The sequence below is a fragment of the Ursus americanus genome, chromosome 19, assembly GCF_024610735.1.
Source record: "Ursus americanus isolate L20-20 chromosome 19, mUrsAme1.1.p, whole genome shotgun sequence".
NCBI lineage: Eukaryota > Metazoa > Chordata > Mammalia > Carnivora > Ursidae > Ursus > Ursus americanus.
Window position 1 is genome coordinate 58,743,930 of NC_142145.1, and position 27,147 is coordinate 58,771,076.

At 37.5% G+C, this 27,147-nt stretch overlaps 1 long non-coding RNA gene across 1 annotated transcript in view; it reads left to right on the top strand.

The window, feature by feature from the left end:
• The window catches only part of LOC148108522 (uncharacterized), a 30,929-nt gene extending 6,301 nt beyond the window's left edge, over positions 1–24,628 (top strand). Inside the window, exons 2-3 of the long non-coding RNA XR_015727816.1 lie at positions 21,926–22,126; positions 23,966–24,628. This is a non-coding gene — a long non-coding RNA (uncharacterized LOC148108522). The remainder of the gene's footprint in view (positions 1–21,925; positions 22,127–23,965) is intronic.
• Positions 24,629–27,147: the final 2,519 nt, after the last annotated feature.

The window sequence follows — 27,147 nt, forward strand, 5'->3', positions numbered from 1 at the left end:
TTATTTCTCTGGACTTTGTGATGTTTAAGGTATTAGTTTTTTAAAATTTGTAATTTATTATTTTTCTCATTCTAAGTAAATATCCCTGTCTGTATGTAATTCTGCATTTATGTTTTTTTTATTTTGCGAACTATATAATATCATCCTTTAAAAACCAAACTAAATGTATCCCAACTTAACTTTTCAAGCCAGATTTCAAATATGCCTTTTTCAACATCACCTGACATGAGGAGGGTAGAGTAGAAAAGGTCAGAGTTAAAAAAATATAGTACTTTTACCATGGTTAAAATATCTTATTTTGTGAATTTCACACACACACAAAATCTGATTGTGTGAATCCATTGCTAGCAGCTCTCCCAGAGCTGTAGAAGGGGCTTGGACAATTGAAACTCCCCAGTAAATCTTCTTGTGCCCCCCACTGAGTATCAGCCCATCCTTTCTCCATAATTCCATGGCCATAGGTTCAGTCATTCATTGAATAAGTTTCGGCAGGGCATTTAGTACATATGAGGCTCTGTTCTAGATGTGGGTGTAGAAACAGCGAATAACAATCCATGTTCCCACAGAGCTTTTTTGTCAGGTGGGGAGAGGGGAAAACCAATTAGCAAGTAAATACATAAGTAACCAAGACTATTTTAGATAGTCATATAAGCAATGCAGGAAATAAAATAGGAATTGATAAAGATGACTGGGGTAATGAGCAACCTGAGATAGTACTAGAAGGTGATTCTAAGAAGAAAATATTCTGAGACATAATAATAAACATAAACCATTGCTATAAATATTTTAGGAGAAATAATTTTAGAGAGAGAGAGTGAGCACACATGTGAGTGGGGAGGAGAGGCCGAGGCAGAGGGAGAGAAAAAATAAGCTGACTCTCTGCTTAGCTGGGAGCCCTATGTGGGACTGGATCCCAGGATCCTGAGATCATGACCGGAGCTGAAATCTAGAGTCGGACACTCAACAGACTGAGCCACCCAGGCACCTTAGAAATTATTTTTTTTAATAATTTGTTATTTATTTGAGAGAGAGAGAGCAAGCACGAGCAGCAGGGTGGAGAAACAGAGGAAAAGAAGCATGCTCCCCGCGGAGCAGGAAGCCTGACGTGGGGCTTGATCCCAGGACCTCAAATTCATGACCTGAGCTGAAGGCAGATACTTAACCGACTGAGCCACTCTATTATTTTAAATAGAGTAAATAATAAATGCAAAAGCTCTGGGCAGAAAACTGTTGCATGTTCAAGGAATCTAAAGAATGTAGTGTTGGCTAGAGCAGGAAAGCAGAGAACGGGAGGAAATGAGGAAGGGGTGAGAGCATGATGTTAGACTTTCAAGGCAGGACTGTTGGACTAATTGCAAAAGGCTATTCCTTCCTGAATGTTCCAAAGGCACTTCAGATTTAACATATTTAAAACCAAATTCGCCACCTTTCTTCCACCAGCATGTTTATGCTTCTACCTTGCCCATCTCATTTAATGACATCATCTCCCCTCAGTTGCCCGACCTAAAAGAATCTCCTACTCTGCCCTGTAATTCTTCCCTGATTCCAAATCTAGTTTATTAACAAATCTTATTTGCTGATTCTTCCTCACAAATCTCTCTCATCCTGCGCCCCTTTCCAGGTCACTGCTCCTGTTCCAGTTTACCCCTTCACCATCACCCCTGCAGTTTCACCTCACTTCCCTCTTAGAGACCCACTGCTTTTCCTTTTATTTCCCTGAGTTAGTCTTTACACAGCAGCTGTCATGAGCTTTGCAAACAATGATCGGTTATGTCGCTCTGTTGTTAAAACGCCTCCTAATGGTCCATCACCGCACAAATAAGAATGTCTACACCATTAGACATGGAATCCAAGATCCTTTAGGTCTGACTATTGCCTATGACTCCAGTCTCCATCACACAGATTAATTCTCCAACAAAACCAAACTACTTTCAATTTCCTTTATGTTCCCACTGCTTCAAACCTTTATTCTTTGCACATGTTGTTTTTGACATTTGGAAAGACTATTCCCATTACGTCCCCTGCTGTGTCCCTGCAAAATTCACCCTGAAAAGCCTAGGTTTAGTGTCCATATTTTTTGGTAACACTTCTCTTGAAGCTTTCTCTCCCCACTACACACCACCACCAGGACTTGACCTCTCATTACCTCTGTTTGTGCTGCTTTTTGCACATAGAATCATTTTAGAAGTCTGGTTTCCCCCTGTTGATACCCATTAGAATGATTTGATGCCTGTACTTCATGCAATGTGATGAGGAGCCTACAGAGCTTGTCCCTGAACAGTACAGCTATCGATCACAAAAATAAAACGTTAGACCTACAGGGAATTTTTATCATTAAGGTGATCCCTTGATCATACAAATGAAGGAACTGATAACCAGAAAGGTTAAGCAGCCAACAGCACCCTAACTAGTTTTTTATGTAGCCCATAGTAACTTCCTATCTCCTGCCTCCAGAGCTTTAGCCTCGGGCTTTGTGTGCCATTGGGGATTTCTCCCCTCCTCTGCCTTATTTACGTTCACGGATGTTATCTTCAATGGAAAGCTGATGGGTAGCTATGGATGCATTTACTTTATATTAAGCACTCTACCAACATTCCTGAAGGGATGAAATAAAAGGCTTGAGTTTGTAATGATCTAATTGATACTGTCAATGGAGTGAGACTATGCTTAGGAAGCCTATTGCTTCATTCCTTAATTCTTTTGTCAAACATTCACTAATCACCTTTAATATGCAAAATGCCATACTTTGTGTTGAGAATGAAAAGGCAAACAGAAAATGTGCTCTTTGCACACCAGAAAGTCACAGAGAAATAAAACACATGATCATAATACTAAAGCAAAGTTAGAAAAGCCATACTGAAAGTGTGAATAAATCAAGAAGTGCATGATTCTGGAAATCTTTTAGGAAAGAGTCACCAAGTTTTTTAGAGAAGATTATATTTGAGCTATACATTCCTTCATTTATTCATTCATTATTATTCATTTATTTACTATTAACGAGCACTTAGCTTGTTAATAACAATTTTTTTAAGAAGATGAAACTAAAGGATGAATCATGAAATAACTGCTCAATCAGTGTTATTTTTAGGGACAGCTTGACTTAATCTCATTGACAGTGCTGCTTTATTCATCACACCATGAAACTAGATTCAAGTCAGTGATATTCATATGCCTATAAAATTCAGAATTATTTCAACTTTTATTTTATTTTTTATTTTTATTTTTTTTTAAGATTTTATTTACTTATTTGAAAGAGATAGAGACATTCAGCAAGAGAGGGAACACAAGCTGGGGGAGTGGGAGAGGAAGAAGAAAGTTCATAGCGGAGGAGCCTGATGTGGGGCTCGATCCCATAACTCTGGGATCACGCCCTGAGCCGAAGGCAGACTCTTAACCGCTGTGCCACCCAGGCGCCCCTATTTCAATTTTTAAAATCGTATGTTTTATTAGTTTAGTCTTGAGTGTTTCACCTTTAAAGTTTAATTTTAATTTTCTCTCTGTGGTCTCTGAAACTGGAGTAAGTCCAGAATTCTTTTGTGATTAACCCTCTACCGATATGAACAACATGCTCATTTCGCTTGCCACAAGAATGCTGGTACGGGAGAGGAGTTAAGATGGCGGAGGAGTAGGGGACCCCTTTTTCAGCCGGTCCCCTGAGTCGAGCTGGATAGGTACCAGACCAGCCTAAATAACCACGGAATCAGCCTGAGACGCAGGATGATGCATCTGGATCTCTACAAATGAACATCTCCAGTGCTGAGTATTGAGGTACCAAGAGGGGAGCTGTAAACAGTGCACGGATATCAGAAGATAAACGGAAGGGGGAGGGAGCCGCCACGTTTGGGCGCCGGGAAGCGGCAGCCACCTGCACGGGGGAGCGGGCGGACACACAGAGGGCACCCGCGAGAGAGCGGACTGAGACTGGTGAGCCGTGAATGCGCGCGCCACCAGGCATCTCCCGGAACACCGGAATCCCGGTGTGCTCACGGGATCCAGACTGAGACCGGGAACTCCCGGAGCGCGCGCGGGGCGGCTGGCGGCTGGCGGGCCACCTGCACGGGGGAGCGGGCGGACTCGCGGTCGGCACCCGCGAAACAGCAGACTGAGACCCTGAACAGGGTGCACGCGCCACCAGGCTTCTCACGAAACTCCGGAATCGAGGTGTGCTCACCGGGCATAGACTGAGACCGGGAGACCCGGGAGCGCGCGGGGCGCCCGGTGGCTGGCGGCATTAGAAACACAAAGGACAGAGACGCGCCGGCCCTGGAAGTGAGGGCAGGGTCGCCAGGTGTGGGACGAACATCCCGGGATGCCGCAGGGTTGAGCAGCACCAACAGTAACAGAGTTAAAGTGGCCAGAACATCAGTGGAGAACGGGCCGCAATCCCTCTGTTCTGCGACAATGCAGCCTCTGCTGCTCTGACCCTCAGAAGAGGCATAGCCGGCCGCCAGGGAAAGCCGCCAGAGAACAAAAGCCTGGAAATACTGGCTCAGAGAGTGCCCATCCCCATCCTCCCTCGCAGGGGACACGGAGACTCTAACCAAACAGGGTTGCCTGAGTATCGGCGCGGCAGGCCCCTCCCCCAGAACACAGAAGGCAGGCTGAAAAATCAAGAAGCCCACAACCCGAGGCGCCTGGGTGGCGCCGTCATTGAGCGCCTGTCTTCGGCTTAGGGCGTGATCCCGGCGTTCCGGAAAGGAGTCCCTCATCGGGCTCCTCCGCTGGGAGCCTGCTTCTTCCTCTCTCACTCCCCTGCTTCTGTTTCGTTCTTGCTGTCTGTCTCCCTCTCTCAGATAAGTAAATAAATAAAATCTTTAAAGAAGAAGCCCACATCTCTAAGATCCCTATAAAACAAGGGGCACGGCCTGGGACCCAGTCAATAATTTTGGGCTCTGGAAACCCCGCAACCTCTCTTCATCAGAATTACAAGAAGGAGAAGCCCCCCCCAGCAAAGAAAAGACAGTGAGTCAGTGGCCTCTGCCACAGAAGTAACGGATATGGATGTAACCAAATTATCAGAAATGGAATTCAGAGTAACAATGGTCAAGATAATGAGTAGACTTGAAAAAAGTATTCAGGAAAATATTACTGAGAATATACAATCCCTAAGGGCGGAAATGAGAGTGAATTTGACAGAAATTAAAAATTCTATGAGCCAAATGCAGGCAAAACTAGAGGCTCTGACGGCCAGGGTCACGGAAGCAGAGGAAAGGGTTAGTGAATTGGAGGATGGGTTAATAGAGGAAAAAATAAAAATAGAAGCTGGTCTTAAAAAAATCCACGCCCACGAATGTTGGCTACGGGAGATTACTGACTCAACGAAACGATCCAATGTTAGAATCATCGGCATCCCCGAGGGGGTGGAGAAAAACAGAGGTCTAGAAGAGATATTTGAACAAATTGCAGCTGAAAACTTCCCTAATCTAGCAAGGGAAACAAAAATTCGTGTCCAAGAGGCAGAGAGGACCCCTCCCAAGCTCAACCATGACAGACCTACACCACGTCACGTCATAGTGCATTTCGCAAATATGAGATCCAAGGAAACAGTATTGAAAGCGGCCAGGGCAAAGAAATTTCTCACGTACCAAGGCAAAGGCATCAGAATTACATCAGACCTGTCTACACAGACCTGGAATGAGAGAAAGGGTTGGGGGAGCATTTTAAAAGCTCTTTCAGAGAAAAACATGCAGCCAAGGATCCTTTATCCAGCAAGGCTGTCATTCAGAATTGATGGAGAAATAAAGACATTTCAGAATCGACAGTCACTAGCCAATTTCGTAACCACGAAACCAGCCCTACAGGAGGTATTACGGGGGGTTCTATAAAAGTAAAAAGGCCCCAAGAGTGATACAAAACAGAAAGTCACAGCCAATACAAACAAAGACTTTACTGACAACATGGCAGAATTAAAAGCATATCTCTCAGTACTCAGCCTGAACATTAATGGTTTAAATTCTGGTTTCAAACGCCACAGGGTTGCAGATTGGATAAAAAGAAATGACCCATCCATTTGCTGTCTACAAGAGACTCATTTCGAACCCAAAGATGCATTCAGACTGAGAGTAAGGGGATGGAGTACTATCTTTCACGCAAATGGACCTCAAAAGAAAGCTGGGGTAGCAATTCTCATATCAGATAAATTGGATTTTAAACTACAGACTATAGTTAGAGACGCAGAAGGGCACTATATTATTCTTAAAGGAAGTATTCAACAAGTGGATATGACAATTATAAATATATATGCCCCCAACAGGGGAGCAGCAAGATACACAAGCCAACTCTTAACCAGAATAAAGAGACATATAGATAAAAATACATTAATAGTAGGGGACCTCAACACTCCACTCTCAGAAATAGACAGAACACCCTGGCAAAAACTAAGCAAAGAATCAAAGGCTTTGAATGCCATACTCGACGAGTTGGACCTCTTAGATATATATAGAACACTACACCCCAGAACCAAAGAATACTCATTCTATTCTAATGCCAATGGAACATTTTCAAGAATAGACCATGTTCTGGGACACAAAACAGGTCTCAGCCGATACCAAAAGATTGAAATTATCCCCTGCATATTCTCAGACCACAACGCTCTGAAATCGGAACTCAACCACAAGGAAAAATTTGGAAGAAACTCAAACACTTGGAGACTAAGAACCATCCTGCTCAGGAATGACTCGATAAACCAGGAAATCAAAAATCAAAGTAAACAATTTATGGAGACCAATGAGAATGAAAATACAACAGTCCAAAACCTATGGGATACTGCAAAGGCAGTCATAAGGGGGAAATACATAGCCATCCAAGCCTCACTCAAAAGAATAGAAAAATCTAAAATGCAGTTTTTATATTCTCACCTCAAGAAGCTGGAACAGCAACAGTGGGACAGGCCTAATCCACGCACGAGGAAGCAGTTGACCAAAATTAGAGCTGAAATCAATCAAGCAGAAACCAGAAGTACAGTAGAGCAGATCAACAGGACTAGAAGCTGGTTCTTGGAGAGAATCAATAAAATTGACAGACCACTGGCAAGACTTATCCAAAAGAAAAGAGAAAGGACCCAGATTATTAAAATTATGAATGAAAAAGGAGAGGTCACGACGAGCACCATTGAAATTGGAAGGATTATTAGAAATTTTTATCAACAGCTATATGCCAATAAACTAAGCAATCTGGAAGAGATGGAATCCTTCCTGGAAACCTATAAACTACCAAGATTGAAACCGGAAGAAATTGATTCCTTAAACAGGCCAATTAATTATGAAGAAATTGAGTCAGTGATAAACAACCTTCCAAATAACAAAACTCCAGGCCCGGATGGTTTTCCTGGGGAATTCTACCAAACTTTCAAAGAAGAAATAATACCTATTCTCCTAAAGCTATTTCAAAAAATAGAAACAGAAGGAAAGCTACCAAACTCATTCTATGAGGCCAATCTTACCTTGATCCCCAAACCAGGCAAAGACCCCCTCAAAAAGGAGAATTACAGACCGATTTCCGTAATGAATATGGACGCCAAAATCCTCAACAAGATACTTGCTAATAGAATCCAACAGTTCATTAAAAGGATTATCCACCACGATCAAGTGGGATTCATACCTGGGATGCAAGCGTGGTTCAATATTCGCAAATCAATCAGCGTGATACATCATATCAACAAGAAAAGACTCAAGAACCATATCATCCTCTCAATCGATGCCGAAAAATCATTTGACAAAATACAGCATCCTTTCCTGATTAAAACCCTTCAGAGTGTAGGAATAGAAGGTACATTTCTCAATCTCATAAAAGCCATCTATGAAAAGCCTACTGCAAATATTATTCTCAATGGGGAAAAGCTGTAAGCCTTTCCCTTAAGATCAGGAACTCGACAAGGATGCCCACTCTCGCCACTATTATTCAACATAGTACTAGAAGTCCTTGCAACAGCAATCAGAGAACAAAAAGGGATCCAAGGTATTCAAATCGGCAAAGAAGAAGTCAAAATGTCTCTCTTCGCAGACGACATGATACTCTATATGGAAAACCCAAAAGAAGCCACTCCCAAACTATTAGAAGTTATAGAGCAATTCAGTAACGTGGCGGGATACAAAATCAATGCTCAGAAATCAGTTGCATTTCTGTACACGAATAACGAGAATGAAGAAAGAGAAATCAGGGAATCCATCCCATTTACAATAGCACCAAAAACCATACGTTACCTTGGAATTAACTTAACCAGAGACGTAAAGGACCTTTATTCTAGAAACTATAAATCACTCTTAAAAGACATTGAGGAAGACATAAAAAGATGGAAAGATATTCCATGCTCATGGATCGGAAGAATTAACATAGTTAAAATGTCCATGCTACCCAGAGCAACCTACACTTTCAATGCTATCCCGATCAAAATACCGAGAACGTTTTTCAAAGAACTGGAACAAATAGTCCTTAAATTTGTATGGAACCAGAAAAGACCCCGAATCTCCAAGGAACTGTTGAAGAGGAAAAACAAAGCTGGGGGCATCACAATGCCGGATTTCGAGCTGTACTACAAAGCTGTGATCACAAAGACAGCATGGTACTGGCACAAAAACAGACACATAGACCAATGGAACAGAATAGAGAGCCCAGAAATGGACCCTCAGCTCTTTGGGCAACTAATATTTGATAAAGCAGGAAAAAACATCCGGTGGGAAAAAGACAGTCTCTTCAATAAATGGTGCTGGGAAAATTGGACAGCTACATGCAAAAGAATGAAACTTGACCACTATCTCACACCATACACAAAAATAAACTCCAAATGGATGAAAGACCTCGATGTGAGACAGGAATCCATCAAAATTCTAGAGGAGAACATAGGCAGCAACCTCTACGACATCAGCCAAAGCAACCTTTTTCATGACACATCCCCAAAGGCAAGAGAAACAAAAGATAAAATGAATTTATGGGACTTCATCAAGATTAAAAGCTTCTGCACAGCCAAGGAAACAGTCAGAAAAACTAAGAGGCAGCCCACGGAATGGGAGAATATATTTGCAAATGACACTACAGATAAAGGACTGGTATCCAAGATCTACAAAGAACTTCTCAAACTCAATACACGAGAAACAAATAAACAAATCAAAAAATGGGCAGAAGATATGAACAGACACTTTTCCAATGAAGACATACAAATGGCTAACAGACACATGAAAAAATGTTCAAAATCATTAGCCATCAAGGAAATTCAAATCAAAACCACACTGAGATACCACCTTACGCCAGTTAGAATGGCAAAAACAGACAAGGCAAGAAACAACAATTGTTGGAGAGGATGTGGAGAAAGGGGATCCCTCCTACATTGTTGGTGGGAATGCAAGTTGGTACAGCCACTCTGGAAAACAGTGTGGAGGTCCCTTAAAAAGTTAAAAATTGAGCTACCCTATGATCCAGCCATTGCACTACTGGGTGTTTACCCCAAAGATACAGACGTAGTGAAGAGAAGGGCCATATGCACCCCAATGTTCATAGCAGCAATGTCCACAATAGCTAAATCGTGGAAGGAGCTGAGATGCCCTGCAACAGATGACTGGATTAAGAAGTTGTGGTCCATATATACAATGGAATATTACTCAGCAATCAGAAAGAATGAGTTCTCAACATTTGCTACAACATGGACGGCACTGGAGGAGATAATGCTTAGTGAAATAAGCAGAGAAAGACAACTATCATATGATTTCTCTCATCTGTGGAACATAAGAACTAGAATGATCAGTAGGGGAAGAAAGGGATAAAGAAAGGGGGGGTAATCAGAAGGGGGATGAAACATGAGAGACTATGGACTATGAGAAACAAACTGAGGGCCTCAGAGGGGAGGGGGATGGGGGAATGGGATAGACCGGTGATGGGTAGTAAGGAGGGCACATATTGCATGGTGCACTGGGTGTTATACACAACTAATGAATCATCGAGCCTTACATCGAAAACCGGGGATGTACTGTATGGTGACTAACATAATATAATAAAAAATCATTATTAATAAAAAAAAAAAAAGAATGCTGGTACGATGAATTCTACAAAGAATAGTTTGGGAAATTGAAATAAAGTAAAAGTCTTCTGCTCTTATAATGAGACTATCTCCTATTTCACAGTATAACAAATTCGACAAACGGCTATTTCATTCGGCTTTTCATATTTGTTTGCTTGGTCTGTGTCTAAAGGTAAATATGTACATGTGCAAACCTATTCTTACTGTGTCTCTTAGTCATCCAAACCCTGGATTTCTGGAAGGCTAAAAAAGAAGCAATCATTCGATGTTGCCAGTTTGATTTCCAAACATGAAAGTTTATAAGGTTTTACAAAAACATCCCAAAGCTCTAGCTATGCATTTTAATTTATTTTGTTTACGGTAAAAATTCTCTGATAGCTTTTCAACATTTTTCAACAGTCATTTTAAAATTTTGAACAAATCTGCCTCTTGTTATTACTCTTGGAAGAGAAGATCCTATAGGACTTTTCTTCCTTTGATATGAAGAGTATTTCATAATATTATAAAATATTATCAAATCTAAAAATTAAATTTTTTATAAGTACATGTATACTTGTGTTTAACATGGAAATAGGAAAGTATAGCCATCATTAGTTATGTAAATAACTCCTGTCTATACATATAGATGTATGGATATAAAGATATCTTACAATTTTTAAAATAAGGTATCATGGACTTGCTTCGTTATTTTTATGATTGTTGAATACATGCCTCACTGTACCCTCACAAGTCAGTTATTTATATGCGCACACTGAAACTAAATGACTCACCCAAGATCACACAGCTAGATTACTTACTAAACTGGGTTGCAATAAAGCAACATTTAGGCCATGTGATAGATTATTTTTTTGTATGTAAATTTACTCCTTAGGCATGATCTTTTGTTTTGTGATTAAATTTCCAAAGGGCATTTTTGATATTCACATTACCTTATTTCAAGTGGAAATTAATTTCCCCTTGACAAGTGTTGTGAGTTTCAAAATATCCCTGTGCACACGTTTGCTGAAAAGGTTATTTATATTACAAATGTTTGCGTCAAAGATATCTAAGCTTTTATTATGCACACATATCTTTATATACATAGTACTCATTATAAGTTTATGAGATTAGTTTTCTGTAGTGACTTTTGGAAACTAGTCTACCGCTTATGATTATGCTGTGTGTTTCGCATCCTATTTAAATGTTATTTTGGCTTTTAATTTTTAACCTTGTAAGTTTCATTACCGTGTCATACAATTTCATCTGAATAACCACGTCCCCCCCCCAAAAAAATTAGAGCTCTTCAGCTCTAAATTCATGTAACTGAAAGTAGCTCTCCTCGTCTTTGTTATTATGATCAGCACATTGAAACTGGAGGCAAGGTTGTTGATGGGCAGAGATCCTGAGGGCAGGAACTGCAGGCAGCTCTGTGGCTGGAGGAAAGCATCTGAATGCAGGCCCTGGCACTTCTGCAGAGCAAGTTTCTTCATTCCAAATCTGTGGAATAGACCAAAAACCCGAAGCATCTGGCAGGATATGTGGCAGCTGGAAAATCCCCTAACCACATATTTTAAAGCCCGTAAGATGCTTGTGGTTTAGCACGTATATGTCATTATTCTAACATTCACTAAAATAAAATGCAATTACACATTACTGAATACTATTGATTTTCTCTTATATCAGGATAATTTCGGCTGTCTTAATTCCCTCAAATAATATCTTAGAACTCGTGTGCTAAATGGAAACCCAGAGAATAATTTACATTTTTCTTTTTAGTGAAGATATAAATGAATTAAAACTTTAGAAAGAATAACCCAAGGCCCTCAAGAACTGATTATCCCTCTTGCTTTAACCTGAATTCTCCTTTTATTAAGAAAGATTCACTATTCAAGGAACATTTTATCTTCATTCATAAAATGGAGTCTTTCATTTCTGGGGACTCATGACAAATGAACAAATGAAGGGACAGATGAAGACTCATTAAGGGACTTGTTTGAATTTAAATGGGGGAAAAGATTTCAAATAGGTAAATTAAATATGCAGATATATGTGCATATATGTATATGCATATACATATACTTGCCTGTGGTTTTCTTCAGTAAGTTAATTTATAGCTTTTTTTTTTTTTTTTTTTACTTTAAGGAATAGGAAATGGGTGTGTATATGAATGGGTTTTAATCTTTGCAGCAGTTCCACGATGTCTCCATTGCTTTTCACTTAAGAAAACATATCCAGCCTTTGCCCACCTAAATCAGGATATTTCCATTAGAAGAAGAAGGAGGAGGGGAGGAAGAAGGAGGAGGAAGAGGGGGAGGAGAACCACCTCACCAGGTTCAGTGTGATGCCTTGTTTTACATTAGGTGTTATAGAAATCTGTACAAATGTGTGCAGCTGTTTCCGTTCAGTCAATGATAGTATTTATTCGGAGACCTCCTGCAATTTCATGGCCGATGACTCCTGTTGCCATAAACCATTCAGAGGGAAAGGAAAACCCAATGAGTAATCACTGTGCACTGAAAATGTTGTTGTAAAAGTAAGGTGGCAGAGACAAGGCCTCTAGAGTTGAACTCTGAAGACCCAAACCAACTCTAATCAATCTGTTAGATCTTGTTACTCAAACTTGGTAGCATTTTTATGCTGCGTGAGCCATTTAATATTATTTTAAACTGAATGCCTTTACTTTAACATGAAATACTAATTAACCATTGTTAATTCCATAAGATATTTTTTTTATCCCCTTTCCCTTCCATTGGCTATATAACAGTGATTATAGTTCTGTAAAATGCCTTGTTTTCTTCATTTTTTTATTAGAAAAACTAAATTAATAAACTTGAAACCTTTCATTAAAAGAAGTTCTTCAAAATTTAGTATCTTAATGTTCAAAATAAGTAACTAAAGGGTAGCATAAGAAAATTTTTAAAAAAGGGATATTCCTTGATATATAATGTGTGTGCATATATACACAAAAATGATAGATAGATGATAGTCATAACATTATTAAAGCAACATTTTCTAGCCTGGGATATATTTTCAAAAGAAAATAGAAACATACGCACCTAATTTTATTTATATGGTAATTTTTCACTTTTTTATATTAGGGGAAAAGGTAATAGGTTTTTTTGTAGAGTTTTTTCAAAAGAAATAGTTAAGGGGCACCTGGGTGGCTCAGTTGGTTAAGCGTCTGCTTTAAGCTCAGGTCATGATCCCGGAGTCCCAGGATTGAGCCCTGCATCAGTCTCTCTGCTCATCAGGGAGTCTGTTTCACCCTCTCCCACTCCGGCTGCTCATGTTCTCTCTTTCTCTCTCTCTCACTCTCAAATAAATAAAATCTTTTAAAAAAATAAAAATAAAGTAAAAAAAAAAAAAGTAGTTAAAACCCATGTTAAGAAATCCCCTTTCTTTTAATATGAAAGTGACTTTTTATTTTATTCTATTTTAATTCAATATAGTTAACATACAGTGTTATATTAGTTTCAGGTGTACAATATAGTGATTCAACAATTCCATACATTACTCAGTGCTCATTGTGATAAATGTACTCTTAATCCTTGTCACCTATTTCACCCATCCCCCCACCCACCTCCCTTCTGATAACCATCAGTTTGTTCCCTGTAGTTAAGAGTCTGTTTTTGGTTAGTTACTTTTTTCCTTTGTTTTGTTTCTTAAATTCCACATATGAGTGAAATCATATGGTATTTGTCTTTCTCTGTCTGACTTATTGCACTGAGCATTATACTCTCTAGATCCATTCATGTTGCAAATGGCAAGATTTCATTCTTTTCTTCATTCTTTGGCTGAGTAATATTCCATTGTATATATATCCCACTTCTTTATCTATTCATCTAGTGTTGGACACTTTACGATATTTGGCTATTGTAAATAATGCTGCAATAAACATAGGGGTACATATATCTAGCCGAATTGGTGTTTTTGTATTCCTGCATCATATGGTAGTTCTATTTTTAATTTTTTGAGTAACCTCCCATGTCTTCTGCCCATTTTTAATTGGATTATTTGTTTTTTTGGTGTTGAGTTATATCAGTTCTTTATATATCTTGGATACTAGCCCTTTGTCGATTATGTCATTTGTAAATAGCTTCTCCCAGTCATTAGGTTGTCTTTTAGTTCTGTTGGTCATTTCCTTTGCTTTTCATTTTGAAGTAGTTCCAATAGTTTATTTTTGCTTTTATTTCCCTTGCCTTAGGAGAAATATCTAGAAAATGTTGCTATGGCCAGTGTTAGAGAAATCACTGCTTGTGCTTTCTTCTAGAATTTTTATGTTTCAAGTTTCACATTTAGGTCTTTAACCCATTTTGAGTTTATTTTTGTGTACCAAGTAAAAAAGTGGTCCAGTTTCATTCCTTTGCATAGAGATTTCCCAACATCATTTGTTGAAGAGACTCTCTTTTACCCTTTGCATATTCTTGCCTCCTTTGTCAAAGATTAATTGACCATATAATTACAGGTTTATTTCTGGGCTCTCTATTCTGTTCCATTGATCTATGTGTTTATTTTTATGCTGATACCATACTGTTTTGACTACTACAATTTCGTACCATAACTTGAAATCTGGGATTGTGATACTTCCTCTTTGTTTTTCTTTTTCATGATTGCTTTGGCTATTCAGGGTCTTTTGTGGTTCCATACAAATTTTAGGTTGGTTTGTTCTACTTCTGTAAAAAATGCTGTTGGTATGTTGATAGGGTTTGCACTTAATGTGTAGATTTCTTTGGGTAGTATGGACATTTAAACAATATTTGTCCTTCCAATTCATGAGCATGGAATATCTTTCTGTTTGTGTTGTCTTTGATATCTTTTATCAATGTTTTCTAGTTTTCAGAGTATAGACTTTCATCACTTTGGTTAAGTTTATTCCTAGATTTTTCTTTTTAAAGATTTACTTATTTATTTGCCAGAGAGAGAGCACAAACAAGGGGGAGGAGCAGAGGTAGAGGGAGAAGCAGGCTCCTCACTGAGCAAGAAGCCCAATGTGGGCCTCCATCCCAGGACCCCGGGATCATGACCTGAGCCAAAGACAGATGCTTAACTGACTGAGCCACCCAGGGGTCCCTAGTCCTAGATATTTTGTTATTTTTGGTGCAATTGTAAATGGGATTATTTTCTCAATCTCTCTTTCTGCTGCTTTATTGTGTATAGAAATGTAATGGATTTTTGTATATTGATTTTTATATCCTGTGATCTTACTGAATTCCTTTATTAGTCGAATAGATTTTTGGTAGTCTTTTGGGTTTTCTGTATGTGGTATCATAAGACATTCCTTTCTTCTGAGAGGAACTGAAATAATCATCATACTTGCGTTTTCTATAGCTAAATCATTCCTTAGTTCTATTTTCTCTCACACAAAGCATTGGGTTATTTTCCTTAGAGAAGATAGGTTTTTTGTTTTGTCTTAGTTTCATTATTAAGCAATTGAGAGAATCACTTGTATTCTCTGTATCTCAGTCATCAGATGGATCTTCTCAGAAGATGATTATTCCCCAAAGGTGGTGCATGGTTACAGAGATGTTAAGGAGTGAAGGGACCATACCTTCTATTTTTTGTAACTCCCAGAATTTCCAGTTCAGATTCCCGTATCTAAAGAGAGTGCAATTCCAGGGCGCCTGGGTAGCGCAGTCGTTAAAGCGTCTGCCTTCGGCTCAGGGCGTGATCCCGGCGTACCGGGATCGAGTCCCACATCGGGCTCCTCTGCTGGGAGCCTGCTTCTTCCTCTCCCACTCCCCCTGCTGTGTTCCCTCTCTCGCTGACTGTCTCTCTGTCACATAAATAAATAAAAATAAATAAATAAATAAATAGAGTGCAATTCCAAAGCATCCCAATGATATTGTGCTAACTAGCTTTTTGTGCTGCTTTAACTTCAACTAGTGCTTATTAGGTCTGTAGGAAGCTCTATTTTTAAAAAAGATCTTTTGCCATTCCAGTATGAACTTCCCCAGATGGAGTTTTTCATCCCCTCTCAAAAATAATCATACCTACTTCTCTATTGTTGTTGATAGTTCCATTTGTCTCTCCTTCTCTGCAACATCATTTCATTTATTTATCGATAACCTAATATTTCAGGTCCAGTTTGCAGTTTTGAAAACACAAAGATGAATGGGCCATATTCTCTGACGTTAAAGAATTCATGGAATAGTCAGAACCAAAACACATGGTCAAAATCCAATACTGTAAGGATGATGGCATGTGTAGATCAAGGGGTATGACGGGAACAAGGATGCAGAATACAAACTAAGATTTAAATAATCAGGAATTGCTAAGTAAAATCACCAGTTGTGTTTTAAAGAATGAAGAGTAATTATTCAAGTAAGGCAGAAGGAGGCATTCTAAACTGAGGATAAAGCTTTTCTTTCTCTTTTTTTTAATGAACATGAAGTACAGAGCTTGTATCGAGTATAAAAAATTGCACATATAACTAGTGTATCAAATCCATCCTCCTTGGAATGAAAGTATACATGACCCTGATCCTCCTCTTATTATTCTTTATATTCATTTGATGAGGCTAATCATTTCTCTTTTCTCCAGCTGAAACTCGGAGTTTCCCTCATGATTTTTCCAGTCCGTTCCTTCAGTCAATTATTAAAATGCCCAGTCCCATAAAATAGTCAAGATTCCTAGTTGATTTAAAGTTAAAATTTCCCTTTCCCATCTTTTTCTTCCAGTTGAAGAAGGGGATGTGGAAGTATCTTCTCTTTTGCACATAATATAGGAAGATTGGAGTTAATTCAAAGAATATGTAGAGTCATTGAAAATACCTGATCATAACCGTAGTATAGTTATATTTCAGTTTGTAGCTATGCTTTGTTTAGAGAATGGATTTAAAGAAATAAGACCAGAGGCAGAAGAGAACAAAGGAGATTTCCCCCCCAATTACCCATGATAGATCTAGTAGTGATGCAGAAGAAAGAAAAGGGAAACTAAGAAAGTAAAATCTGTGTGCACTGGGTGATTGTTTAGATGTGAGTGGAGAAGAAAAATGTGAGATCAAATGTAGATCTCAGTTTCCATATTGGATGGGATGGGTGGAATCTGTTGTTTCTGTGGAGGTATACAGAAGGTGGAGTTTTAGACAAGATGTTAAGCTCAGTTTTAAATGTGTTGACTTCAAGGTGCATATGAGACAAAGTGAAGATGGCCATTGGACCCTTGTATCTATTATGGAAGTCTCAAGTAGAGAATGATTATTGTTGAAAACTATAGATAGTTATAAATGTAGATATAAGTACATGGAGTATACATATACATAAGATCTATGTATCTATACTTTTTTCTAGAATTTCCATTTGGTTCTTCAATGAACATTTCAGTTTATATGCTAAGATTTATGTGTTTAATCATTATGTGTGTATTTTAATTTACATACTGAGCCTAGTTATTATAAATGCTTTTAAAATCTTGTCTGCTAATTACATATGGATCATTTCAGAAACCCCAGTGATTGCTTGTTATTGCTGAAATAGTTTGAGAAATTATTCATATGATAGAATTTATCATTTAAAGTCTATAGTTTAGTGGTTTTTAGTATATTTACAGAGTTGTTCATTGATTGCCTTTTATTCTGAGTATTAGTTACATTTTAATGTTTCTTTGTATAGCTAATAATATGAGATTATATCCAACATTGTGAATGATACCTTACAGAGACGCTGGATTTTGATATATTCTATATCTGTATGTATAGACATATACACACACACACACACACACACACACATATATGGCTAAAGTGTTAAATCCACAGAATGGGAAAAACAAGTAGTCAAGGGAAGAAGACACACCTGGACAATGCCAATGTGTATAATGAGTGGTCTACACAAAGAAGACAGAAAAGAAAATGAGAATAAGTAGAGGTTATGTTATCACAGAAACAAGACATATTATTTCTAACTTAGAAATTTATTGATTTATTAAAATCTTAACTTCTCAATTCTGTCAAGATTACTTATTTCCATTTCATTACAAATATCATATACGTTTGCTAAAACTTATTGTAAGTGCATTCATCCTTCCAGAAATTAAAAGGAAATGCAATATAAATAAATTAAAAACAAAAAACAAACTTCCTTTTAAAAAAATGTCCATGACTGCCTGATAAATCTGGATTACTCCTTTTTTTTTTTGGTGGGGGGGGCAGTGAAGGGAGTGTTGGTAACTATGTTGTGATCAACATCTTTTCATTCTCTGCTCCCCGCTTAGCCATTTAGGATGCAGGGTTTCTGCCAGAGTTATAATGCAGGTGTTCTCTAGCACATTATCATTCCATGATTATGTATACAGACCTTGGATTTACCTCTGTTTCTGGAACTCTCTGTCATTAGGAACATAAATTTATCACTTTGACCTTTATCTGTGACGGAGTTTTGTTGAAATCCCCACCATAAATCATACTGGTGTTAACTATTTGTTTTAAAGTCTTTAGGGCCATTATTTTATAAACGGAAATTGAAAGCATCTTTATCTCAATTAAATGAGGTACACATTTTTGTATATGAGAAGAGATATTTAGAGTCACCTAACAGAAATCTTTGAGTAAGATTGGGATAAGTCAACTACTTTTCTGGTTGAGTAAGTATTGTCAGCTTTATTGTTACTACTAAGAATTTTATCAGCTTAGAACTTGAATTTTGATTTTAACCATGTTTTCAGAAGAAATTTATATCTTTTCTCCTATAATTGTTTGAATGAATTATTGTAAAATGAAGTATTTACTGAGTGAGCTATAATAATGGCAGCTACTATTTATATAGCACTTACTATAATTTTGTTCAAGTATTTAAGGAATAAAATACCAAATTTAACAATAAATACAGAAATATTGAAGTTCACTTGTATCCATATCAAGTATAGAAGATCTGGGATGGATGGATGGATAGATAGATGATAGATAGATAGGCAGATAGACATAAATGAAACAATGAGAGAACCAGTCTATTTCTCAAACTGGTAAGTAGTATTTCCAGACCACAGTGTTATAACTGACTGAAAACTGGTACTAAGGAGAAGACTAAGACCTTATTATTGTCCTCAAGGATATTTTTTCCAACTGTATTGAGATATAATTGACATATAACATTGTATAAGGTTAAGATGTACAAGGTGATTATTTGAACACATATTTTGTGAATGACTACTATAATAAAGTTAGTTAACACCTCCATTATCTCACATAATTACCATTTTGTTTTTGTGGTGAGAACACTTAAGATCTACTCCCTTAGCAACTTTGAAGTGTATAACACAGTATTGCTAACTGTAATCATCATTAGATGCCCAGAATTTATTAATCTTATAACTAGAAGTCTGTACTCCTTGACCAACTCTTCCCATTTCCCATCCTGTGGCAACCATCATTCTATTCTCTGATTCTGAATTTGGCTTTTTCAGATTACACATATGAGTATTTGTTTTTCCCTGTCTGATTTATTTTACTTAGCATAATGTCCTCAAAGTCCATATAGGTTGTCATACATGGCAAGATTTCTTTCCTTTTTATGTTTGCATAATATTCCAATTGATCAATTTATATGGAATATATATATATTCCATATTATATGTATATTTGCTATTTTTGCTATATATATATTTATATATTCCATATATATATGTATATTTGCTATTTTTCTATCCATTCATCTCTCATTGCTTTAGGCTGTTTCTATATCTTGGTTATTGTAAATAAGGATGCTATGAACACAGGAGTGCAAATATCTCTTTAAGATAGAGATTTCATTTCCTTTGGCTGCATGCCAGAAGTGGAATTGCTGGATCATATGGCAGTTCTATTTCTAGTTTTTTGAGGAAACTCTAAACTGTTTCCCATAGTGTTTGAACCGATTTACATTCCTGCCAACAGTGTATGGGGGGCTTCCCTTTCCTCCACATCCTCACCAACACTTGTTACCTCTTTTCTTTTTGATGACAGCCATTCTAACAGATGTGAAGTAATATCTCATTGTGGTTTTGATTTGCGTTTCCCTGATGATTAGTGATTTTTTTTTCCACGTAACTCTTGGCCATTTCCTCAATTATATGTTAACCCAATAGAAAGACAAAGCTACTGTATGAAATGAAAGACAATTTCTGTTAAACTCTGTGGAAACAACTATAAGAACAACAGAAGACTAGACTTCATTTTTACTGAAAATCTAATTGCTGAGAGCTTTCACATGCATTCTCTTATTTAATCGTCACAAGAATGCTCTGTGGCGACATTATTAAGGCCATTTTGTAGGTGAGAAACTAAGAAACCTGTGCTAATTCACAAACATGACTCAAATCCAGATTTATCTCATTCAAAAGCCTGTGATCTTTCCATTATTCCACAGAAGTAGTGGTGAAGGACGCAGACTATAGTTTCTTTGCTCTGTTTTTCACATGAAAGTAGATTCTGCATGCTAAACTCTGTTTTGTATCAGTGAAGCTCCTTTAGGTGGCATTATTTTACATTTGTAAAGGTTAAAGTAATCCAGTTTTTTTTTGGGGGGGGAAGGAAACTTTTCTCTTTCCAAGGATGGGTGATAACACTCTCAATTTAACCCAAAAGTAGTAGACCAGGAAGGTTTTACATAACACAACTTCCCAGCTTTGCCAACCATGGATATCTTTAGGAAAGTTAAGTCAAGATTTAGACCTCAAATATATAATCCCACCATGAAGTTTCAGACTTCTAATATGAGGTTTCAGAATTTCTAATACATGTTCAAGCAAATGCAGATATCTCTATTTTTTCCTTGCAGAAAACAAAATTGTGATCGTCATAAAAACAGACTGCATTATGCACTTTTTATACCACTCATAGAATCTAATATTATGCTAAGAGAGTAAAAGTTATGGTAGTTGCTAAATAAGTCTGGAGGCAAGAGCCTCACTACTGTCTAACCAAATAAGTATTTTACATTAAGGAACTTCAAGCCAGGCAGGAACTGTAGACAATCATGAAATGCTGTTGGTGAGAAACGTAGGCCTGTCTCATATGTCTAAGCTTGGAGTTATCTTTCTCACCCAAATATATGTAGTTATTTTCCATATTTTTCTTTTCAAACTTGTTACCATCAAAACATACTGAATATATACAGAGCTTGGTAGCCTCACCAGAAGTGCTGCAAAGGATGAAGAGTTCAAAGTTTCAAGAGGTGGTTTATACCATTGAAAGGTGTTAATAATTTTTAGAGCAAACTAGGCCTGAAGACATCTCAGATCACACTACGTGGTAACTTCAGTATCCCCTAAAAATAGTGACAGAGCCAATCTCAGTGGACATTCAAGATTTGCCTCATTTGTAGATACTATCTGGACTATGTGTTTAGAGTGAATAAGAGATTGATGTTTACAGACTTCTGTTAGATGCCTCTCCAACTAGATTATACTGCTTATTATCATCACCCTTAAGATGTTTTTAAGTCAACTTTTAGAGAAAAACTGATCCATTTGTTCAACACATATATATTTTTTAAATTTTTATTGAAATTCCAGTTAACATACAGTGTAATATTAGTTTCAGGTGTACAATTTAGTAAGTCAACACTTACATACAACACCTGGTGCTTATCCCAAGTGCATGTCTTAATCCCCATCACCTGTGTAACCCATTCCTGCACCCTCAACACATATTTTTGAGTACTATGAAATAAACCTTAATCTCAGTGCAAGAGATACCACAGAGAACAAGACACACAAAGTTCACACTCTCATAGGGTTTATGTTCTCATGTAATACCCATGTCTGCATCGTGTCTTCCCTGAAAGTATTTGTTTTTATTGACTGATATTATAAATATCTTTAACAAAATATATCAAGTGAATTATAATGAAAGAAAATTAACTTTTGTCACCTCATTGGTATATGATATTGATCAATGAATAAGTGAATTAATTATTTTCATCAAATATGACTGTTATTAACATAGTTCTGCTTTCATTTTAGGTTTGGAGTATGAGTCAAAATTTACATCCATGCTGGATTTTACTAAAACTATAACCTCATTTGTGGCAATTAGTTTCATGTAACATCCAGTTTCTACTAAAGGACATTCTGGAAGGTATTCTGACAAAGAGTGGAGCATTACTTGTTTTCATCTGACCGCTAATAATCAAATTCCAGCCAGTCTGCAAACTTTGGTCAAAAGTAAGTGTCACTTAATTGTCTAATAAATTATTTTCTATGGTGTTTCTTCCCCTCATAGTTGTTTTTTTTTTCCTATGAACTTTCCCCGCTTTTCAGTTTTTCCTTCTCTTAGTAGTCAAGTTAGTGTTATAGGAAGGGTGTATTTCTTAACTGCAACCCAAAAGACTAAAAATAAGACTGACAGTGGAATTCTTAATAGAAATTTTTTTAAATGGCAATTATCATTTTAAACAAAATAATTTAAAATATATAATTGTATGCCCACTGAAAATATCCTTCAAAGTAAAGGTGAAATAAAGACATGTCCACAAAATTATAGTGAAGAGAATTCACTAGTAGTAGATAGATACTAAAAGGAAGTCTTCAAGAAGAAGGAAAATACTCCTAGAAATAAATAAGAAAAGAGTAAAAGTGCTAAAAAAACTAAAGAATGGAAAAACATGTATCCAAAAGAAGTCTTATGTAGTTATGCCAATGTCAAATAGGGAATATTTTAAGGCAAGAAGTATCACTAGAAATAAAGAGAGAGCAAAAAAATAAATAAATAGAAGAAAAACATTTCATAATGAAAAAGGTCAATCTACCAAGAAGATTTAATAATTCTAAAATTGTGTGCATCCAACAGTATAAGTTCCAAATATATACAGAACAAAATGGGAAAAGTAAAAGGTGGAGTGCAAAAATCCACAATGAAGAAGATTTTAACACACATTTCTCATAACTAAGTCCAAGCAGGAAAAAAATTCAATAAGCACATAGAAGATCTGTAGAAGTTATTAAGATATTTACCTAATTGATATATATGAAGTGCTGCAGAACAAAATAGGTGAATGCACAGATTCTCTTGACATTCACATGAACATTTATCAAAGTGTATTGTAAAAAAATTTATATAGGCTGGAGTAAAAAGAAAATCTCAACAAATGTTAACTAGATAATTCAGAAAGTCCTTTGATCACAATGTAGTTAAACTGGAATTCAGTCATAAAAGATGACTAGAATATGTCCTTATATTTGAAAATAAAGCTATATATTACTAAATAATCCACAGACAATATTTTGAACTGAATTACAATTTTTTAAAAATCTAGTATTGCCTGCAGAGGCAGGCAAAATTGTTTAGACAGAAGGTATTACATTAAATGTATATATACAAAAAAAGAAAGGCTAAAAATTATTATTCTAAAGGAGTTAGATAATATCAAATTAATTCTAAGAAAATGGTAGAAAAACATAAAGAGCAGAAATTAAAATTTAAAATCTATGGAACACTAGTCAATAAAAGTATTAAACAGCCAAAAGTTGATTTCTCTATAAATTATAGACTAATAGATTTGATACACTCCTAATAAGATCTACTTAGAGGGGCATCTGTGTGGCTCGGTCAGTTAAGCGTCCTACTCTTAATCTGGGCTCAGGTCATGACCTGAATCTTGTGAGATCAAGCTCTGTGACAGGTCTGTGCTCAGCGTGGCGTCCGCTTGAGATTCTCGGTCTCCCTCTTCCTATGCCCCTCCCCCACCCTTAAAACTATAATCTGTGTGACTATACAGATAAAGGAAGAAATGTTTTCTCTAAACAAAACTTCGTTCAAGCTAAAAGACATCACAGACCAGCACAAAAAAAAACAAAAAACAAAACCCAAAAACCAAAAAAAAAAAAATAGTTTAAATTATGTTCTGTTTCAAGAAAACAAAGTAAGAGATTCATCTAGCATTCAGCAGTTAGAGATTAGGAATATAATAATAAAACTATGGAAATCTGTATCAAAAACTGATTTTCAACCTTTCCAGTTTCATGGCGGTCTCATAAATAGCTACCGTATTTTCATCCTTGCAGATGCGAGAACGCTCGATGCCTATCAAAAAGGAACGATGAGGCAGAGCAGATGAATGAAGTAGGGAAGTCTTTTGAAAAAACAAATCAATACAAAAGACTTTCTTTAATAATAGAGTGTAAATCCAACCAGGAAGCAGTTGTGCCAGAGCCGCCTTGGAATTCCCCCAGGAAAGACAAGGCAAGAAGGAGTCAACACTTTAGGCTCAGCTGGTTCGAATTACTCTGGTGCCTCTGGGGCCACAGAGGTGGTCTCTAGTTGCCTGAAACCCATTCAGGGCAGAGAAAGCACCGAGCTCCGCATCTTCAGCTCCGCACTCGCACCTGCATCAGGGAGCAGCTGTGGCTCCGCCTCCTTCCAGTGGGAGCGTGAATAGTCGGTTGCCGAGGCTGTGTCACATGGCGCGCCGGCCTCGTTCCTCCCACTTCCTGTCCTGCTGTGGATGTTTCATAGCACGTCACAGAGACAAGGGTGAGTGCGTTGTAATAAGGGATTTGGGGAGAGGGGGACCACGTTCGTGAGCTTTTGTGAACGTATATTGCTATAATGACGCTATTTTATTATTGGGTACTTCTGTGTCTCTTCCGGTGCCTCCTGTAGGCATTAAGCTTTGTTAGAGGGGCTTAGGTATAGGAAAGGGCGTCGTGTCCGCGGGGTTCGGTACTCTCCACGGTTTCCAGCACTGCTGCGGTCCTGGCATGTGTGCTCCCCAGCAAGGAAGGGGACACGACCGTACGGGTGTGGGAGGGAGAGCTGGGTAAGACGTAGTTGGGGCATGGACAGTGCGCTGCTTGGTGTGTACATGAAAACGTGCTTGTGGGAAGGTTGTCGTTATCTTCAGGAATCCTCTAGCTCCGGGAAGGGCAGTCTCTTCCCGGGTCTGAAGGCTCCCAAGAGAGGTCAGAAAGTCATAATATGCAGAAAATAACCAAGCACAATTCATACACATACCGAGTGTTGACAAGGGTGTGGAGGAACTGGAATTCTCATACACTTGGGAAGACAGTTTGGTAGTTCCTTTACAATGTAAACATTTACCTGCTTTGTGACCCGGTGATTCTACAGTTAGGGGTCTCTCTACCCAAGGGAAGTGGAAGTGTAACTCCATACAGATATTTGTACACTCGTATGAGGTATATAGCTGTGTATTTTGGATAGCCAGGATTTTGTAAACCATCTAAATGTATGTCAGCAGGTGAGTGAATGAACTGATGGTGGTAAAGTCATGTAATGGAATACTGTTTGTTAACACAAAGGAGCAACAAGTGAATGTGCACGTGAATGAACAACACCATGAATGAGTCTCAGAATAATTACGCTGAAAGAATCCAGTGCATGCCATATGTCTATAATATATTTCATATAATTCTAGAATTCTTATAAATTTATGTAAAATATATGTAAAATTGTAGAAAATGCAATCTAGGATGACAGAAAAATGTTCAGTGGTTTCATGGGGATGGGGTGAGTGTTAGGGAGATGTCACTGGCAAGGGGATCATGTAACTTTTTGAGGTGATGCATTTGTTTGCTATTTTTGTTGTCAGTTTCCTGACTGCAAATTTTATTAGTTTCCTAGGGCTACTATAATAAATTACCACAAACTGGTTGGCTTAAAGTAACAGAATTTTATGATGTCAGTTCTGGAGACTAGGAGTCCAAACTCAATGTGTTCCAGGGTCATGCTTCCTCTGAGGTCTCGACGGGAGGATCCTTCCTTCCTTCTTCCAGTCTGTAATAGTCCTGGGTGTTTCTGGCTTTGGGGCAACATCCCTGCAGTCTCTGCCTCCATCTTCATATGGCCATCTTCCCTGCATCTGTGTCTTTTTCCAAAGTTCCCACTTCTTAAAGGAAGGGGAAAATGAAGGGGGGGGGGCATCAGAGGGGAGACGAACCATGAGAGACTATGAATTCCGGGAAACAATCTGAGGGTTTCAGAGGGGAGGGGGGTGGGGAGATGGGTTAGCCTGGTGATGGGTATTAAGGAGGGCAGGTATTGCATGGAGCACCGGGTGTGATACACAATGAATCATGGAACAGTACATCAAAAACTAATGGTGTACTGTACGGTGACTAACATAAAAAAACCAAAAAACACTAGTCATATTGGAATTCCAATACGACCTCATATTAACTAATTACATCTGCAGTTACCCTATTTCCAAATAAGGTCACATCCTGAAGAAACAAATATTTCAACATCTTTTTAGAATTTGACCAATATATGTTTATTTACATACTCAGAACTTATCAAATTGTATCCTTCAACATGTGTGGTTAATTGTATGTCAATTAAACCTCAATAATCTGTTCAAAGTTGCTGAAAAGAGAGTCCTATAAGCAATACACTACAGTAGGCCAAATTCTAGATCAGAATTTTTACAAAAGAAAAAAAAAAACAGCATAATAAGAATAGGCTGTGTATCATATGAAGGAAATTGAAAAAAACATTCAAGACACTGGAGTCATCCCATTAGAAGTTCCCTCAGGAGAGAAGAGAATGCTGTCAGGAAGACGAAGCATCATGATTTTATCCACAGGGTGTCCATTACATGGGTGAAGTGTGGCAGGCTTACTGCTTAGAAGACATTCAGTTAAAAAGGGTCATAGGCAACACCAAGTTTTGAAAGTACAAAATAATAGCTATGTTTTCAAAGTTTAAAGGGTCCTTTAAAATTACAGAAATGTGTTTCAAATACCCACCCAGAGGAAGGAAATAGGAGCATTGGTATATTTAAGTATCTTTACAAATTAACATATTTGAATGTTAATTAGAATTCAAATAAATAGATTTAATAAGAAAATGTATATTTTAAAATAAAAGAGATTTAAGCACGGTGGCCATTGAAATAATTTTCATATAAATTTCTGAATACATTTTAGAAATTGGCAGAGTGAAATTTAAAATAGCTTGTATTTGATTCAAAAATTGTATTTCTTTTAGTAGGGTACATTCGAAGACTAAAATATATTCTTGAATATGACTTAATTAGATAGTACCTGCAGTGATTTAGTACAATTTTTTTTCTTATACTGGACATAGAAAAATAAGAGAAATCAAATATAATTATGTTTTCTGGTATACAAACCTATTCAAAACTGCATCTAGATTCATTTTCTAGAAATACTTGAAATAGGGGAAAGATTTCTTCTGAAATTTGCTAAATTTTTTAAATCATTATTAG